This window comes from Helianthus annuus, chromosome 2 (assembly GCF_002127325.2).
Source record: "Helianthus annuus cultivar XRQ/B chromosome 2, HanXRQr2.0-SUNRISE, whole genome shotgun sequence".
Taxonomy (NCBI): Eukaryota; Viridiplantae; Streptophyta; class Magnoliopsida; order Asterales; family Asteraceae; genus Helianthus; species Helianthus annuus.
The window spans coordinates 57,912,957-57,931,721 of NC_035434.2; the positions used below are offsets into that span (position 1 = coordinate 57,912,957).

At 36.9% G+C, this 18,765-nt stretch overlaps 1 non-coding gene across 1 annotated transcript; it reads right to left on the reverse strand.

Moving 5' to 3' along the window:
* Window positions 1-6,948: 6,948 nt before the first annotated feature.
* LOC118489900 lies at window positions 6,949-7,055 on the reverse strand. Its single transcript, XR_004887912.1, has one exon. It is a non-coding gene; the product is annotated as a small nucleolar RNA R71 (small nucleolar RNA).
* Between the last annotated feature and the right edge of the window lie 11,710 nt (window positions 7,056-18,765).

The window sequence follows — 18,765 nt, forward strand, 5'->3', positions numbered from 1 at the left end:
TTGTCTTCCTTTTGTATTTTCAGGATTAAATGAGCTCAAATGAACAAAAGAGGCAAAAATACAGCTAAATCTAACATAAAAACAAGAAAAGGAACAAACGTGGCATGCCCGACCTCCCGACAGCATCTTCCCAAAGCAAAACAAGAAGGCAGAAGGCTGAACACGCCCCGTGCTCAGTGAGCACGAGGGTTTGCCCAAGTGTCAGCAGAAAAGACAAAGTGATAGAAGCTTCTACTGCCCACCACGGGGCCGTGCTCAGCGGACACGGGGGTATGGTCAACTGTTGGAGACGCATTTAATGAAATTGCGAATTGCAATTAATGAAGAGAGAGATACTCGGATGGACACGGGGCCGTGCCCAGTGGACACGGGGCCGTGCCCAGGCTTCTGTTCAGCCTATAAATAGGAGTGCTTGGAGCTCTTGCAACTCATCCCTTGGCACACCACCCCTCTCACACTTCACCCACCATCCACCACCATCACAACACCATCATCCACCACCATCATCCATTGTCCATCATAGAGTGTGTGAGTCATCTCGGGGTCCAAGATTGATCGTAAGAGTTCTTGACAATCAAAGGCTATGTTTTCCTAAGTCTATTACATCACTTGGTGAAGACAATTGTTTAGTATAATACTTTTTATTTTTAATCTTTTGCACTTTTTAATTGGTTTTGTATTAATGACTTTAATTACTAGTTTCTTATGTTGAAGGTGATTCTTCCTTATCGTTTATCTGTGGTGTCTTGGCATTATTTTACTTTCTATATAAAATAAAAGATTTTCACCATTCATATCTCCATGGTCTATATGGAGGTATGTTGGCTACCTGGTCGGGGGTTAAGGGAACGGTTTAGTAAGAGTCTTTCAGTGTATAGATCCTGCAAAGGACCTGGGTTAAATTTAGTAGGACCTCCTTCAATACCCAACGGTATTGGATTGGGGGGGGGGGGGTCCAAACTCTTTGATCCCCTCATAAGTTAAACTACTATTAAAACTTAACCCGGCTACTTAGGACTGTATCCCTGCTGACTCAGACTACTTAGCCGAGGGTAACGTCGCCTTCAAAAGAGGGGCCTACCACATTATGCATTAATAACTTAATTAATTATCTTTCAATAATTCGACCCTTTAGTATTGTATCCTTGCTGACTCAAACTACTTGGTTGAGGGTAACATCACCTTCAAAAGAGGGGCCTACTATAATAACTAAGATAATCTCTTAAACAAGTGCAAAAGTGCGAAAATAATCAAAGGTTATACTACACACGAGTCGGATCCAAGTGATTCATCTTGTCTATCTGTTTTTACTTTTATTTTATTTTCAGCATTTTAGTTAGTTTTATTTATCTAGTTTAAAAACCTTTTTTTCTAACATTTTGATTTGATTAGACGTTGAGGATAAACCGGTACTAAAAGATCTTGTGTCCTTGGACGACCTCGGTATCTTACCAACACTATACTACGTCCACGATGGGTGCACTTGCCCATATGTGTGTTTAGTGTTAGTGAATATTGTGTTTATAAATTTAAAACTTGGCTAAAAAGTGTAAAAAGGGCTTAAAATATACACCTAAATTATATACACACTGACGCGCATCATTTACTAACCAAAAATCACATACCACAAATATAATATGCAACCAACCAATTAATCCATTTAATCAAATTTAATAACCATTGGTGCATATTCTGTGACAACAGCTTAATAGTTTGATTATTTAGTCTTTGGATATTTTGTAATGGGCTTAGCATATTGGTTAGTGAGTTAATTATTGTAGTGGGCTTGGAAAATGGCCTAGTACAGTAGGAAGCCCAGTTCATAGACATGTGGTATATAAACATGTTTTGTAATTAGGGTTTTAGTAGTTAGAGACTTCTTGGAGACTAGAGAGAGAAAACGTAGAGAGAGAGAGAGAATTCGAAAATTAGGGTTTGTAGAGCAAGATCACAGAGAGAGGCTGTGAGGTTGTGGTGTCTTGAATTGATTGTAAAACGTTTCGTTTGGATAATCAATAGAAGACCGTTTAATTGTGAATTATGTGTTTCTACTCGTTTTTGTGCTATTCTGGTCTAGCGGATTCCACACTCTAGATTGGATTGACAATTCTGTGACAATCCGTACGAACAAGAGGACCTACATTTGGTATCAGAGCGTTAGGCTCTTGAAGAAGCTCGGTTTAGAATTGTGATCTGCATAGGGTGGAAGTTGTTTAAAAATTTCGAAAATTTTAAACCTGAATTAAGGTTTTGAATTTTTTTGGGTTTGACAAAATTTTTGAAAGTGGTTTTAATCTGAATTGGTTGTTTTGATCTTACTGTGTTTTTAGTTTTGCTGATTTGCAGGTTTTTGGGACAAATTTGGTTGATTTTTGAAGAATATTTGGCTGGACAGACTTGAAGATTCGAAGACTGTTCTTCGTGTTCTTCATAATTTTCAAAAAATTAGTGCTGATTTGGTTCCTTGATTTTGCAGAAAATTGATAAGAGATAAGGATAAAATCTTCTGAAATTTTGAAAAGATTTGGTTCTAGCAAATTTGCTGATCTCGGATAAATACACTGACAAACCAGCGAATTTGTGACCTAGCAACTTAATAACCAGCGAAATTAACTGGAGTATTTGGATAGCTAGCATAATTAACCAGCGAATTTAATAACCAGAGGAATTAACCAGAGAAATTACCTGGAGGAATTAACCAGCATATTTAGTTTGGCTAAGTGGAGTATTTGCTGGAGGAATTAACCAGCATATTTAGTTTGGCTAAGTGAAGTATTTGCTGGAGGAATTAAAAAAGTGGAGTATTTGCTGGAGGAATTAAAAAGTGGAGTATTTATTTTTGTGGAGGAATTAGATACGTATAGAGGAATTAACGTTTTCGAAAATAGAAAACGATCCGTAACTCATCTTAGCAAACCGTTTGCGCCGTTGGACTCCACGTATTTTTAGGACAAAATAAAACGTGACAAGGACCAGAAGAGAAGTTAGATTTGGATTTTGAAACAGGTTACCAAAATCCATTTGAACTTTTACGCTGCATGATGGCTAAAATGGATAAGGTCCGGGAGACTATTAAGAATTGGCCAAAGCTTATAAATGTTAAAGAATATGTTGACTGGAAAGAGAAGTTTGAGTTGTTTGTTAAAAGTGAAGATACTAAAATGTGGAGCTGTATGATCGATGGCTACATTGCTGCCACACGACGAATTGACAGGAGAATTATAGTGATCTCTTAAGAAAAGATGGATGAATTTGAGAAACATTTGTTTGATGCTGAGAAGAAAGTTTTAATGGCGATTAAGATGTCCTTGCCATCTGGAATAAAACACTCATTTAATAGGTATGGGACATCAAGAGAGCTGTGGGAAGCTTTGGAAAAACGTTATCAGATTCCTTTAAGATTGAATACATGTGATAAAGCTTGTGTATCTGAGCTTGCAGCTGTGAAGATAGGAGAAGTAGTTGCTGAAGTAGAAGAAAAGAAGAAAGCTGATGAGGAGAATGTTGAGAAGAAACATGCAGAAGTTTCAAAGGGCTTGAATGATGTGAATGGACTTACAACAGAGGTGAAGGTAACATCAGAACCTGTAAGTCATACATGTCACAATTGCAATGAACTACAAGGTAAAGTTAACACACTATCGGAGCAAAACAAAACTATGTTAGCTTTTTTTGAAAAGTTGAAAGAGTCAAATGTTCTTTTGATTAACAGAGAGTTAAACTGCTTAAACAAACTCAAATCAAATGAACAAGAAATCAGCAGTTTAACAAGCAAAGTCAATGAACAATCACAGATCATTGATTTGGCTCGTGAAACTCTGAAAGAAAAGACTAACGAGTTTAGGGAAAAGTGCACAGATATGGCTGATCTGCAAGCCAAAATTGTAGAACTTCAGGGTAAGTTAGACAAATTTGGAAAATCTTCGTTAGTCAGGACTCATATTCAAAAGGGTTTGAAAACGAGTAATGATAAAACAGGGGTGGGGTTTAGTAAAGCTTCATCTTCTAAACATCAAGACTACTCATTTTTACCAACTGAGGATGAGTTAACTGATTTTGTAACCACTGCACATGTAGTGGATCCGATAGTTGTGGACTTGCCAAATAGTCTAGTTTCTTTGAATGAATCTGTTGATTCTAACAGTACACCTCATAAATCGAATGAGGATACTGTAGAGGAAAAGAAGAAAACATTTAAAAAGAGATTTCACATAAAGAGGATTTATAAGAAAGGGTCTTGTTTTAAATGTCACAACAAAGGGCACGTGGCGAGTTGTTGTCCTTTAAAGAAAAATAAGCAAAAAGTTGATGATGTTAAGGATGGGAATAAGGTTGGTTTAAATAATAATGTGCAACCACATTGTCAAAGTAATCAACCAAGATTTCAATCTAAACCTTCAACATCAAGAAGATTTGATAGACCGAGAAGTATTTCTCCACAATTTAGTCATTTTAATGGTAAATCAAATCGGTTTCAAAATCAAACTAGAAATTTTGGATATCAAAATCGATACCAAACTTCTGGTAATCGAAATTTTCAAAGAAGAAACAAACATAGGGGTTTTAGTAACTCAAGTGTTCAACCACATCCATTTTTTTTTCTAAATTCATGGTATAATAATGGGCAAAGAAGGTATCAAGATAAAAATTTTCAAAGGTTAGAAAATCCGAGATTTTATTGGAACTCTCGCTATCAAAGACCTAGTGGAAGTTATAAATCTTGTTCAACAACGGGTAAAACATCCAAGACACTAGGAAGGTGTGATGGATATTGGTTAGAAGCTTCATATATGGATTTACATGGTCAACCCAAATCCAGTCAGGTTTGGGTTGTTAAGTCTAACTGAGTTGTTGAGTTTGTGCAGTATGACCAAGAAGGACTGTTGATGTGTTCAACAGTGGTTGTTGCTGTTAAGCGTCTGAGGTGAATAGTAGGTTAAAATTGGTAACCAACTATTTACTTTAGTGATTGATTGATTTATTGGTGAAAAACCTATTGTCAGGTTAAAGTGGGAGTCTGTTTGTGTTTAAATTTGTGTTTTCCAAACTTACTCCATAAAAACAAAACTTTAGGGGGATAAATTTCCCTAAGCCAAAAAGAGTTTAGTTACTGCGTGTGTTTAGGGGGAGTAAGTTATAAATTAAAAAAAAAATAATACAAAAACATTGAAAAATTAAAAACATAAAAAAATAGAAAATCAAAAAATGAGTTATCACTGTGTGAAAGAGAAGAGATGATAGTACATCAGCAAGTTAGACTGTCACACTCAAACTGAAATTAAATTACTTAAGTGTGATAGCAGCTTCATCATACGATGTACCAGTAGGCAAAAAACATGAAATAATCAGCTTACCAATGTGATATAAACCTAAACAAACTGTGTATGAGTGGGGAACACATCTCTGGTGTATGGTTTAATGATCTTAAATCTTGCGTTGATAGATTGCCAAAATCTGAGGTTTTGGGTCTTTATACTGTTATTTAATCCGGGGATATCAGGGTTGTCCTTCTGCTTCATCCAGATACATGTTGACCTAGGCACAACCAAGATATCTTAAAAGAGCTAAAAATGCCAAAACCCATAAATGAAGAAGCTCTCCTAGAGAGTCATTCAAATGTGCAAAATGCATAAATCGTAACAAAAATGGTATTTGTCTTTAGCCCTCGTTAGATATTTTGGTCTCTTTGCTGTACGGAAGTACTGACCTGTTCACCAATTATCTATCGTTGAAAAACAAAACGGATGAATTCAGTATACTCACCTACTACGAGGAATCTTTGTGCATACCTATTGCGGGGGTACATCCTGAAGTGGGACATGCTAATATTTCAGTAATAATATTACCTTAACATATCATATGGTAATGGAACTTGAAATGTTCATGCATTTTGTTTAAGTGGATAAACAATACTGGTAATCGTCTTGGACTACTTTTTACGGAAAACAAAATAAAGAATTATCTAGTAGTGTGAAGACAGTTTGATTTAGCTGATATACAATACTGGTAATCATTTTTTCTATTTTATTTTTTTATTTTTTTTAGGATTTTCTTAATTTTTTTAGGATTTTCTTAATTTTGTTTAAGTGGATAAACAATACTGGTAATCATTTTTTCTATTTTATTTTTATTTTTTTTTAGGATTTTCTTAATTTTTCAGCTTCTGCAGAGCTCAGCACGGGCCGTGCCTGGACGGACACGGGCCATGCCCAGCAATGTCACTGGCAATTTTTATTTTCCGAGTTACAAAGAGCTGAGCACGGGGCCTTGTCGGTGCAACACGGGGCCGTGTCCAACTTTCCAGTAACAGGGATCCGGAAAACAATTGCTGTATCTCCGACCACGGGCCGTGTTCACTGAGCACGGGGCCGTGGTGAACTTCCTGACCAATGTTCTTTTCTGTTTTTATTGTAGGACTTGGAACTGGACACCACATCTGAACCTTCTACGTAGTGTATGAGCTCCAGTTCTAGTAGAGACATAAAAGAACCTCTAGAAGAACCCGAACGCTTTCTCAGAAAAAGACTTAAAGCTAAAAACCAAGAGAAGGTTTCGGGGGACCCACTTCCAATGGCGGACCAACGTACCCTCATGGATTACCTACGACCCACCATGGGTAATCTCGGCGCCGCTATCAATGCACCGAATGTTGAAGCTAACAACTTCGAACTTTGGCCACATTTGATACAAATGCTTCAAAACTCCGCAACCTTCCATGGGCTTGCGGACGAGGATCCCCATCTACATATTACTAATTTCTTAGAAATATGTGATACCTTTCGGATCAATGGAGCATCAAATGACGCCATCCGCCTTCGAATGTTTCCATTTTCACTAAAAGACCGAGCAAAAGCTTGGCTCAACGACCTCCCAGTTGGTTCGGTAAACACCTGGGATGAACTAGCCTAAAAATTTCTATATAAGTATTTCCCTCCCGCTAAAACGGCTAAGTTAATGACTGAAATTAATACATATTCACAAGAGGATGGGGAATCCTTATATGAAACTTGGGAAAGGTTCAAGGAGCTATTGCGAAAGTGTCCTCATCACGGTCTTGCGGTATGGCAACAAGTATCCACTTTCTACAATGGGTTGTTGCCACACACAAGTCAAACACTTGACTCTAGCTCCGGGGGACTTTTAGATAATCGCCGCCCACATGAAATATACAATCAAATTGAGGAAATTGCTCAAACCAATTTTCAGTGGAACACTCCCCGAGGCAATAAATCTATTGCCCCGGGCGCCCATAAGGTTGATGAAAGCACTTCTTTACAAGCCCAAATCGAAGCCCTTTCTTCAAAAATCAAAAAGTTATAAATGACAAAAACGGTCTCGGTTATGGCTTGTGAAGGGTGTGGTGGGCCACATGAAAATTGGAGTTGTATGAAAGAAACAGATGATCAACAAGATTCGGTAAACTACATTGATAATAGACCTAGGCCGTCGGGTCCTCCAACGGGTACCTACAACCAAGGATGGCGTAACCACTCTAACCTTGGTTGGAGAGAACCCGACAATAGTAGTAACCAACAAAGCCTAAACCAACGAACAAACTTTCAACAACCAAGAAATGAGTCACAACTTTTCCCTCAACAACAAGGTGGACGAGAAAGGCTTGATGATACGGTATCTCGCCTCATCTCCGACACTGAAAGGAAAAACTCGGATCGATTTCAACAATTGGAATCGAATTTTAGAAATCAACAAGCTAGTATACAAAACATTGAAAAACAAATAAATCAATTAGCTCAAAATTTCTCCAAGAGACCACAAGGTGCATTACCAAGTAATACCGAAACAAACCCAAAAGCACAAGTCCATCTCATAACGTTAAGAAACCGTACCGTGGGTTCTGAAGAAGCTCCACCACCGCCAACTGAGGGAAGCACAACACCGCCCCAACAAGAGAAGACTTCTCCTCTAATTCAAGAGCCTACCAAGGCTCCTCCGGTTCCATACCCCGGTAGGTTAATTCGTCAAAAGACCAATGAGCAATTCGCAAAAATCGAAAATCTACTAAAACAATTGCATGTTAATATTCCTTTTATAGAAGTCCTAACTCAAATGCCTAAATACTCAAAATTCATGAGGGACTTCCTCACTCATAAAAGGAAAATTGAATCAGTGCAATTAGTTAACTTAGGCGAAGAATGCTCCGCCCTCGTACTCACCAAACTCCTACAAAAGAAGATTGATCCTGGAAGCTTCACAATTCCTTGCTCGATCGGGGAATCCCCCGTTCGTAATGCACTAGCCGACCTCGGGACTAGCATTAACCTCATGCCTGTGTCAATGTTCAAACGACTCGGCCTAGGAAAAACTAGCCCTACCAAGATAAGTATACAACTTGCCAACAGATCCGTCAAATACCCACAAGGTGTCGCTGAAAATCTATTGGTCAAAGTCGACAATTTCGTCTACCCGGCCGACTTTGTCATACTAGATATGGAAGAAGACACCGAGGTCCCCCTAATACTAGGGAGGCCATTTCTAGCCACCGCGCAAGCAGTGGTAGACATGAATGATGGAACACTTACTTTAAGGTTTGGGGATAAGGAAGTAAAGTTTGGAGTTGGGAAGAGAGTAGAGGACGATGACCCGGTCAATTACGTGAAGGTCATTGATTCGAGTTTGGATGATGCTCTCCGACGGTGCAACAAGGGATGCAAAACATCCCGCTCCCAAGATATATGACCTCACTTTGGGTCTAGCCAAGGACCCTTATAAACGTGGCGCACCACGGAGGCATTCCTCGGAACTTTCCTTAGTTTAGCTTAGATTAATTTTTAGTTTAATTTGCAGGAATAAAACACACTCGGGATGGTCAAGGATAACAAGGGAAACGAGAAACATCACCCCATGCACAAAAACAGGGCCATCCGACAAAAATTTCTTCATTACAGCAAGTTCAGCACGGGCCGTGTCCGCCTAACATGGCCCCGTGCTGCACAATCTGCAGCAATCGCCCAGTTCAGGTAACTGGACACGGGCCATGTTCACTGAACACGCCCCCGTGTCCAGGCTTCTGTTCCTCTTTATTAAATTTTGATACTGGCACCTGAACACGGGGCCGTGCCCGGTCACCACGGGGCCGTGTCCAAAGTGCCAATAACATAAAATTTTTCTTTTAACACCCTTTTACACATTCAATCAACCTAAAAACTTATTTTTGGGACACATTGAGGATAATGTGTAATTTAAGTGTGGGGGGGGGGGATGCTAAAACTTTGAATCTTGCAAGTTCTAATTAACAAGCCTTACACAAAACTCTATTGGAACCGCTAATCACCCCAAATTTTTTTCAAAAATTTTTTTTTTTTCATTTTTTTACCTGTCTAAGTTTAAGTTGGGAATTTCAAGTTCTAACAAGGTTATATTTTTACAAGTTTACAACCGATAGCGTCATGATAAAAAGAACCAACATAAGAAAATTATGAAACGACATGACAAGCTTAGTTAAAATTTGATTATATATACTTAATCACATAAAAAAAACCATTCCCACAAAAGTGAGTTTTGGGCCTTTATTGAGCATACAAATACATATCTTTACACTAAATGCTCATTTTTCGCTTCTTCTGTGAATAACCGCTTGGTTCATACGACTGTAGAACTTGCCACGACAGTGCATTCCCGGTCCTTACCAACTTAAACCCGAGTAAGTAAATGATGGAGGCATTAGGACTAACCCTTTTTTCTTTCTACACCATTATTTTTCATTTTTTTATGACCTACCCAAAATCCCCCTAGTTAACCCCTTTGAGCCTAAACCTTTTCATTTCTTAACCCAAAACAATCACCCTTTTTACCCACCTAAACCTTTTTATTTTAACCCTTTCTTTTAAGTAACAAAGCTCGGTTTTTCTTATGACTTTTCAAAAAAAAAGTTGATGAAACCAAATAAACAAACAACTTCATCAAAATTAACCTTGTTTGAAAGAAATGGTTCATCAAAGTAAAAAAAATTAAAATTATGAAAAATAAAAAGTCTTTAAAAAACCGATGCTTTTTACGCTTTTCGCCCTTTTACTAACCACTAACCCAACCACCCACCTTTAGCCCAAGCCTAACCCTTCACCCAAAAAGTCCTCTTGATATTTACAAAGGTATATAGTTAAAAAGGAGGAGAATTGATTGCTTGGCAAGCCTATGGTAGGAGTAAGTTCCATGCCGCTCTCGAGTGATTCACTAAAAATACACCTTCGGCCGAGTGTTAAGTGATCCCCCGTGAGGTATGTGAATCTGTATCTAAATGGAATTTTAAAAAGGCATGTCATGCCCTAATAAGTAATTTATCTTATGAAACATTTTTAATAAATCATGACGAATAGGATTGTAAATAAATAAAAATAAAACTTAAATAAAGAATCTTGGAAATCCTGACACTCTATGACAAGTCCAAAAACCTTCTCTTCTACCCATTCCATTTGGGAAGTGAAAAAGCCACATTATAAAGAGTTTTGCTTGAGGACAAGCAAAGATTCAAGTGTGGGGGTATTTGATGTGCACAAAATGCAACATATAAATTACATCAATTGTGGCATAAAACTAACCCTTTTTTAGTACTAATGTTGGAAAAAATGTGCTTTTGTCTTCCTTTTGTATTTTCAGGATTAAATGAGCTCAAATGAACAAAAGAGGCAAAAATACAGCTAAATCTAACATAAAAACAAGAAAAGGAACAAACGTGGCATGCCCGACCTCCCGACAGCATCTTCCCAAAGCAAAACAAGAAGGCAGAAGGCTGAACACGCCCCGTGCTCAGTGAGCACGAGGGTTTGCCCAAGTGTCAGCAGAAAAGACAAAGTGATAGAAGCTTCTACTGCCCACCACGGGGCCGTGCTCAGTGGACACGGGGGTATGGTCAACTGTTGCAGACGCATTTAATGAAATTGCGAATTGCAATTAATGAAGAGAGAGATACTCGGATGGACACGGGGCCGTGCAAAACTTGGCTTAACTCATACAATTTGTTTCTGTATTTCAAGGTGCACTAGAGACCATCCAAGAAAGACTAAGTGATGTATCAACATTTTTATGTAAGCATTTACAATGATGTTGTAATGCAAAAAGTTTTCTGTAAATGTAAACGTCTTTATAAGTTGGTTGATCATTTATTGATCTTTTCGTTTTATTTATATCATTAGCACGTTGGTTGTTTTATTTACTTTATGAACCTGTGAGTTCCATAATAATTTCTTTTGGAGATTTCGTTATAATCATCATAAAGGTATAATGTGTTTTGTCAATACCTCGAAAGCATATAATTTTGTTAAACCCGCGAAGTTCGCGGGTATTAGCACTATTCCATAAGAATTACTTTTAAAGAATTTATATATGTTCATTATAAACATATAATGTGCTTTGTCAATATCTTGAAAATATATTATTTTGTTAAATCCGCGAAGTTCGCGGGAATTATCACTAGTATTAAATCATTGTCATACTCCTAATCAGCAATTTTGTCATCCTTCCAAAAACCAAACGATGCCCTCATCTTTGAAATCTAAAGTATACATTGATAACTTTAGCAAGACTTTTACAACAATTCAATCCTCTATTTTTTCTCAACATTTTTTTTTGGCACACACATCAGTTTCTTACACGAGTGGTCATCATTTTATCTAGAAATTCTCTTGAAGCAACATTTTTCCGTTATTCAACCCTCTTATACCCCTCTGAACCGTAACTCTCACACTTCAACCTTCCAAATATTCTCAGCCATACCCAACTACTAAAATTAAATTGCGGGATGAAGTTTCTTTTAGTAGGGGAGATTGTAACCATCGCAAAATTTTCAATCTTGTGATTTTACATCATTTTCGTACTTAATAAATTCTACCTCTTTTTACATATATTTTCGTTATCCTACATACTAGCTAAACGATTTTTACGTTATAACCATCGCCATATGTGTGTTTAGTGTTAGTGAATATTGTGTTTATAAATTTAAAACTTGGCTAAAAAGTGTAAAAAGGGCTTAAAATATACACCTAAATTATATACACACTGACGCGCATCATTTACTAACCAAAAATCACATACCACAAATATAATATGCAACCAACCAATTAATCCATTTAATCAAATTTAATAACCATTGGTGCATATTCTGTGACAACAGCTTAATAGTTTGATTATTTAGTCTTTGGATATTTTGTAATGGGCTTAGCATATTGGTTAGTGAGTTAATTATTGTAGTGGGCTTGGAAAATGGCCTAGTACAGTAGGAAGCCCAGTTCATAGACATGTGGTATATAAACATGTTTTGTAATTAGGGTTTTAGTAGTTAGAGACTTCTTGGAGACTAGAGAGAGAAAACGTAGAGAGAGAGAGAGAATTCGAAAATTAGGGTTTGTAGAGCAAGATCACAGAGAGAGGCTGTGAGGTTGTGGTGTCTTGAATTGATTGTAAAACGTTTCGTTTGGATAATCAATAGAAGACCGTTTAATTGTGAATTATGTGTTTCTACTCGTTTTTGTGCTATTCTGGTCTAGCGGATTCCACACTCTAGATTGGATTGACAATTCTGTGACAATCCGTACGAACAAGGGGACCTACATTTGGTATCAGAGCGTTAGGCTCTTGAAGAAGCTCGGTTTAGAATTGTGATCTGCATAGGGTGGAAGTTGTTTAAAAATTTCGAAAATTTTAAACCTGAATTAAGGTTTTGAATTTTTTTGGGTTTGACAAAATTTTTGAAATTGGTTTTAATCTGAATTGGTTGTTTTGATCTTACTGTGTTTTTAGTTTTGCTGATTTGCAGGTTTTTGGGACAAATTTGGTTGATTTTTGAAGAATATTTGGCTGGACAGACTTGAAGATTCGAAGACTGTTCTTCGTGTTCTTCATAATTTTCGAAAAATTAGTGCTGATTTGGTTCCTTGATTTTGCAGAAAATTGATAAGAGATAAGGATAAAATCTTCTGAAATTTTGAAAAGATTTGGTTCTGGCAAATTTGCTGATCTCGGATAAATACACTGACAAACCAGCGAATTTGTGACCTAGCAACTTAATAACCAGCGAAATTAACTGGAGTATTTGGATAGCTAGCATAATTAACCAGCGAATTTAATAACCAGAGGAATTAACCAGAGAAATTACCTGGAGGAATTAACCAGCATATTTAGTTTGGCTAAGTGGAGTATTTGCTGGAGGAATTAACCAGCATATTTAGTTTGGCTAAGTGGAGTATTTGCTGGAGGAATTAAAAAAGTGGAGTATTTGCTGGAGGAATTAAAAAGTGGAGTATTTATTTTTGTGGAGGAATTAGATACGTATAGAGGAATTAACGTTTTCGAAAATAGAAAACGATCCGTAACTCATCTTAGCAAACCGTTTGCGCCGTTGGACTCCACGTATTTTTAGGACAAAATAAAACGTGACAAGGACCAGAAGAGAAGTTAGATTTGGATTTTGAAACAGGTTACCAAAATCCATTTGAACTTTTACGCTGCATGATGGCTAAAATGGATAAGGTCCGGGAGACTATTAAGAATTGGCCAAAGCTTATAAATGTTAAAGAATATGTTGACTGGAAAGAGAAGTTTGAGTTGTTTGTTAAAAGTGAAGATACTAAAATGTGGAGCTGTATGATCGATGGCTACATTGCTGCCACACGACGAATTGACAGGAGAATTATAGTGATCTCTTAAGAAAAGATGGATGAATTTGAGAAACATTTGTTTGATGCTGAGAAGAAAGTTTTAATGGCGATTAAGATGTCCTTGCCATCTGGAATAAAACACTCATTTAATAGGTATGGGACATCAAGAGAGCTGTGGGAAGCTTTGGAAAAACGTTATCAGATTCCTTTAAGATTGAATACATGTGTTAAAGCTTGTGTATCTGAGCTTGCAGCTGTGAAGATAGGAGAAGTAGTTGCTGAAGTAGAAGAAAAGAAGAAAGCTGATGAGGAGAATGTTGAGAAGAAACATGCAGAAGTTTCAAAGGGCTTGAATGATGTGAATGGACTTACAACAGAGGTGAAGGTAACATCAGAACCTGTAAGTCATACATGTCACAATTGCAATGAACTACAGGGTAAAGTTAACACACTATCGGAGCAAAACAAAACTATGTTAGCTTTTTTTGAAAAGTTGAAAGAGTCAAATGTTCTTTTGATTAACAGAGAGTTAAACTGCTTAAACAAACTCAAATCAAATGAACAAGAAATCAGCAGTTTAACAAGCAAAGTCAATGAACAATCACAGATCATTGATTTGGCTCGTGAAACTCTGAAAGAAAAGACTAACGAGTTTAGGGAAAAGTGCACAGATATGGCTGATCTGCAAGCCAAAATTGTAGAACTTCAGGGTAAGTTAGACAAATTTGGAAAATCTTCGTTAGTCAGGACTCATATTCAAAAGGGTTTGAAAACGAGTAATGATAAAACAGGGGTGGGGTTTAGTAAAGCTTCATCTTCTAAACATCAAGACTACTCATTTTTACCAACTGAGGATGAGTTAACTGATTTTGTAACCACTGCACATGTAGTGGATCCGATAGTTGTGGACTTGCCAAATAGTCTAGTTTCTTTGAATGAATCTGTTGATTCTAACAGTACACCTCATAAATCGAATGAGGATACTGTAGAGGAAAAGAAGAAAACATTTAAAAAGAGATTTCACAAAAAGAGGATTTATAAGAAAGGGTCTTGTTTTAAATGTCACAACAAAGGGCACGTGGCGAGTTGTTGTCCTTTAAAGAAAAATAAGCAAAAAGTTGATGATGTTAAGGATGGGAATAAGGTTGGTTTAAATAATAATGTGCAACCACATTGTCAAAGTAATCAACCAAGATTTCAATCTAAACCTTCAACATCAAGAAGATTTGATAGACCGAGAAGTATTTCTCCACAATTTAGTCATTTTAATGGTAAATCAAATCGGTTTCAAAATCAAACTAGAAATTTTGGATATCAAAATCGATACCAAACTTCTGGTAATCGAAATTTTCAAAGAAGAAACAAACATAGGGGTTTTAGTAACTCAAGTGTTCAACCACATCCATTTTTTTTTTCTAAATTCATGGTATAATAATGGGCAAAGAAGGTATCAAGATAAAAATTTTCAAAGGTTAGAAAATCCGAGATTTTATTGGAACTCTCGCTATCAAAGACCTAGTGGAAGTTATAAATCTTGTTCAACAACGGGTAAAACATCCAAGACACTAGGAAGGTGTGATGGATATTGGTTAGAAGCTTCATATATGGATTTACATGGTCAACCCAAATCCAGTCAGGTTTGGGTTGTTAAGTCTAACTGAGTTGTTGAGTTTGTGCAGTATGACCAAGAAGGACTGTTGATGTGTTCAACAGTGGTTGTTGCTGTTAAGCGTCTGAGGTGAATAGTAGGTTAAAATTGGTAACCAACTATTTACTTTAGTGATTGATTGATTTATTGGTGAAAAACCTATTGTCAGGTTAAAGTGGGAGTCTGTTTGTGTTTAAATTTGTGTTTTCCAAACTTACTCCATAAAAACAAAACTTTAGGGGGATAAATTTCCCTAAGCCAAAAAGAGTTTAGTTACTGCGTGTGTTTAGGGGGAGTAAGTTATAAATTAAAAAAAAATAATACAAAAACATTGAAAAATTAAAAACATAAAAAAATAGAAAATCAAAAAATGAGTTATCACTGTGTGAAAGAGAAGAGATGATAGTACATCAGCAAGTTAGACTGTCACACTCAAACTGAAATTAAATTACTTAAGTGTGATAGCAGCTTCATCATACGATGTACCAGTAGGCAAAAAACATGAAATAATCAGCTTACCAATGTGATATAAACCTAAACAAACTGTGTATGAGTGGGGAACACATCTCTGGTGTATTGTTTAATGATCTTAAATCTTGCGTTGATAGATTGCCAAAATCTGAGGTTTTGGGTCTTTATACTGTTATTTAATCCGGGGATATCAGGGTTGTCCTTCTGCTTCATCCAGATACATGTTGACCTAGGCACAACCAAGATATCTTAAAAGAGCTAAAAATGCCAAAACCCATAAATGAAGAAGCTCTCCTAAAGAGTCATTCAAATGTGCAAAATGCATAAATCGTAACAAAAATGGTATTTGTCTTTAGCCCTCGTTAGATATTTTGGTCTCTTTGCTGTACGGAAGTACTGACCTGTTCACCAATTATCTATCGTTGAAAAACAAAACGGATGAATTCAGTATACTCACCTACTACGAGGAATCTTTGTGCATACCTATTGCGGGGGTACATCCTGAAGTGGGACACGCTAATATTTCAGTAATAATATTACCTTAACATATCATATGGTAATGGAACTTGAAATGTTCATGCATTTTGTTTAAGTGGATAAACAATACTGGTAATCGTCTTGGACTACTTTTTACGGAAAACAAAATAAAGAATTATCTAGTAGTGTGAAGACAGTTTGATTTAGCTGATATTATCTTCTTGCACATGATTCTCACAAAAAGATAAATTGTAAATATTTTTGAGTATTATTTAGTTATGTTATTTATTATAAAAAAAAAAAAATTTTTTTAAAAGACTTCAATTTTGAATTGACAAGTTGTTATTTTTGCATATTGAGATAAAATATTGGTTTATCTTTAAATGTGAAAAAGACTAATGGTTTTTCGAGATACTTGCTTATGTTGCTAAACAGATTAATGCAGTTATCAAAATGAAGTGCAGAATACAAGTAAAGTGCAGATTGAGAGTGAAGTAAAGAATGTGTGAAGATGCATGGTAGGTTCCTTCTACTACAATGCAGACAGAGAAAGAGATATAGAAGAAGTTGAAGGTTACTTAGTTAACCAAGATTGCAAGTTCACTGATCTACAATGAGTGAAAGTTTTGGAGATTGGAAGCATCAACTAAGGGGGAGTCTGTTGATGTCAGAAACTGTGTAGCTGACGCTATCCAAAGACCAAAAGAACACAAGATGTTTGAAGACAAAGTTACACTATGAAGCTATTGTCAAGGGGAGTCTGTTGGTGCATATTCTGTGACAACAGCTTAATAGTTTGATTATTTAGTCTTTGGATATTTTGTAACGGGCTTAGCATATTGGTTAGTGAGTTAATTATTGTAGTGGTCTTGGAAAATAGCCTAGTCCAGTAGGAAGCCTAGTTCACAGACATGTGGTATATAAACATGTTTTGTGATTAGGGTTTTAATAGTTAGAGACTTCTTGGAGACCAGAGAGAGAAACCGTAGAGAGAGAGAGAGAATTCAAAATTTAAGGTTTGTAGAGCAAGATCACAGAGAGATGCTATGTGGTTGGGGTGTCTTGAATTGATTGTAAAACGTTTCATTTGGATAATCAATAGAAGACCGTTTAATTGTGAATTCTGTGTTTCTACTCGTTTCTGTGCTATTCTAGTCTATGGGATTCCGCACTCTAGATTGGATTGACAATTTTGTTGCTGCTTGGTAGAATCCTCCTTCTACAATGCAAAATGGATGCTGTGAAGACTTACTTGGAATGCTGAATCACAACTTGGAAGATTTAGTGATTGGATACATTAGCTTAGGGGGAGTCTGTTGCTGACAGAATTCATGTTGAAGCTGACGCTATCCAAAGACCAAAGACTGTGGGATTCTGAAGACTAAAGTTACCTTTGCAAGCTTTGTAAAGGGGAGTTTGTTGGTGCATGTTATGTGACAAAAGCTGTGGATTGGTCTTTGGATATTAAACAGAAGATTGGACTATGAAGACTTAAGGATTTCGAGATATTGAAGCCCAATCAAGTCCAAGTTTGTATCAAGTTTATTAGGCCCAAGTTTATGTAATTGTAATATGGGCAAAGCCCAAATTCGTAGGTCTTGGTTGTGTGTATATAAACAACCTTAGTCTATGGTTTTAGGGTTACATTTTTGAGATTTGTGAGAGCATTCAAGTGTGAGAGATATAGAACAAACAGAAATCGGCTGTGTGGTTCTAGGGAGATCTTAGTGATTATAAAATGTTTGAAGGTTTTGATAATCACAGAAGATCAGTTTGAAAGTTTATGTGTTTGTGTGTTCGAGTTCTTATTCATCTATACGTTTCTGATTCTGTGTTTGAAGATTAATCAAGGAGATTCCGCATCCTTGATTAGTTAGCAGTCTACGGGATTACAGGGACCTACAATAACAATTCTTGGTTTAGTAACAATACGTGTGGGAAACCCAAAGTGTCACATTATCCCCAAGTTTCAGAAATTTCGTGCTGAAATTTTAGAGCACAGCCATTGACGAGCTAGTGTGGTAAAATATTTTCACAGGGTGTCATTGTTACAAGGTCACACGACCAACCCCATGACATGCCAGCCAATTTGGTAATTAGTGGTCACGCTGCCCACTGGTGCCCGCACCACCACCAGTTGTTGCACTATCATCCGTATCATCACCTTCCAGGATAAAGCGCAAGACATCCACGGCTACTCCTTTCCGTGATAACTTCTCGATGGCCTTCGACAATCTGAATTCTAGGAGACCAAACTCCTTGCGCTTGCTACGATAATGACCATTACAGTATTCCTCGAATAATTCAAAGTCATTATCTGGTTTTCCCTCGAGAACAAAAGTTTTCCCTTTAGCATAACCATCCTTGCGACCACTATTATACGCCGCCCCACCAAGTTCGAACATGGACTTGGCCAGATCCTCAGAAGCCCTCAATTAGTCAACAAGCTGCGAAAGAACATAAAATATAAAGTATAACATGCACACGTAAGCGAAAATGAGAAAGGCACAAAATTTAAAGACTCACCAATGGCACCCCACGATTAATCAGCCATTTACA